General features: G+C 45.0%; 1 protein-coding gene across 1 annotated transcript in view; it reads left to right on the top strand.

Moving 5' to 3' along the window:
* The first annotated feature begins 1,759 nt into the window (after positions 1–1,759).
* LOC101762448 overlaps positions 1,760–1,807 on the top strand; it is a 6,208-nt gene continuing 6,160 nt past the window's right edge. The window contains exon 1 of the mRNA XM_022826229.1: positions 1,760–1,806. The gene's annotated coding sequence lies outside the window, so the exon portion shown is untranslated. The remainder of the gene's footprint in view (position 1,807) is intronic.

Raw genomic sequence — 1,807 nt, 5'->3', positions numbered from 1 at the left:
GTAGCTTCACTCTAGAGTTCTGCTAATAATAAATAAATCACTAGGATTTTTACTTAATTTTGAATAGCCAGGTTTCGAGCATGAATTATATCCATATTAGAACCTTTTTATATAAGATACAAATGTTTCATTGGGACCAGCACAGATGTTCTGGTAAAAGTGTGTATTAGTAAACGCCAAGCGTTGGTAGAGGTATTTTGTAATAATTATTGACCTCCATAAATCTTATGTGTACCGTGTTAAAAAATAGCAGCAGGAGGAACCTGGTGGACAGGGGGAGTTTTGATTTTTTTTTTTGAGAAAATGGTAGAGTTTTGATAAAGAAAAAGAAAAGAAAGCTGAGGGATCGATTGGCCCAGCTCAATCATCGCGACCGGGCCACGGAACAGCCCACACGAATCGACTACGGCATGCGCCCCGCCTGCTAAAATGTTGCACGGACAGCATACGGCCCGTCCCGTCCTTCCTCGGTCCTCCCCTTCCTCCTGACGCGACGATCAAACTGACCGACAGCCTTTCGATTACGGCGGCGCCGCCATCGCATCGCCTCAATCGCATCTCGCTCTCCAATTGCGTCCTCCACGCCGATGGCTTCCACGGCAACTTCTTACTCCGGAGCGCCACCACCGCCATGGCCTTCACCAGTTGGGGGACCAGCATCGAGGATATAAAAAGGAGACTTTAATCTACGAGCATTAATGATTAGCCAGCGCTTGGTAATTTGTCTGAATAGTCAAACAAGAAATATTGAGCTTGCACGCATACTTGCAGCATGTATTCGAAACATTGTAAGAAAGTCGTGTATACGAGCCATCGTCGATTTCTTTCTGCTAAACACCCGTCAGGAAAGAAAGAGAAACATTTCGAAGGGGAGGAAGAAAAACGTACTAAGCCCGTTCACCGTAATGGTAAACGTATATTTTCTATGATAAAGGATGTAAGGGTAGTCTTTGGCAATGAGTCTGGTAGCCAACTTATTCCGAACGATGAGGATGGACATGCACCCATGTGGAAGAAGAACTCTATATTTTGGGAGCCACCTTATTGGAAAGTCCTTGAGGTCCGTAATGCAATTGATGTGATGCACCTGATAAAAAATCTTTGCGTGAACATGCTTGGCTTCCAGGGTACATATGGAAAGGCAAATGATACAATTGAAGCACGTCGAGACCTGAAATGTATGAAACAATGAGATGAACTACATCTGGAAAAGAGATATGATGGACATTACTTGCATCCTGCCAGTTACACTCTCAACAAGGAAGAGAAGGAAAGCATGTTTGAGTGCTTGAATAGTATCAAGGTCCCACCAGGCTACTCTTCGAATATACAGGCAATAATAAATTTTAAAGAGAAGAAATTCATAAATCTAAAGGCCCATGACTGCCACGTAATGATGACACAATTGCTGTCTATTGCAATAGGGGTTTTCTACCAGAGAATGTGAGAATAGCAATCGTGGAGCTCAAGGAGGCAGGTTGATGTTGAGCTGGGCCGTATTAGCGCAGCTCCACCGCCTCCCTCGCGGGCCCCCAACCCGATTTCCTGCTCCGTAACTAGCATCCATGTTAGAATCACGGTGCCAATTAGCACGCACCCAGTTCAATGGGGTCAACAAGTTCATCGCATGCCAACTTTTCCAAAGAATCTAGTCTGTTGATAGCCCTATCAAACTACCTCAACCTAACAGTAGGGCCCAGAACGCAAGGACATCCCTCCCTACGCGGAAGAGAGTATGCTCAGAAACCCATAATGACAACACTGGAGCATTTTATGTCATGCGGTGGCCAAGCTTCCTCGTTACCTT

The sequence above is a fragment of the Setaria italica genome, chromosome IV (genome assembly GCF_000263155.2).
Source record: "Setaria italica strain Yugu1 chromosome IV, Setaria_italica_v2.0, whole genome shotgun sequence".
NCBI lineage: Eukaryota > Viridiplantae > Streptophyta > Magnoliopsida > Poales > Poaceae > Setaria > Setaria italica.
The sequence above is the reverse complement of the archived record's forward strand: the minus strand, read 5'-3'. Positions and strand labels throughout refer to the sequence as shown.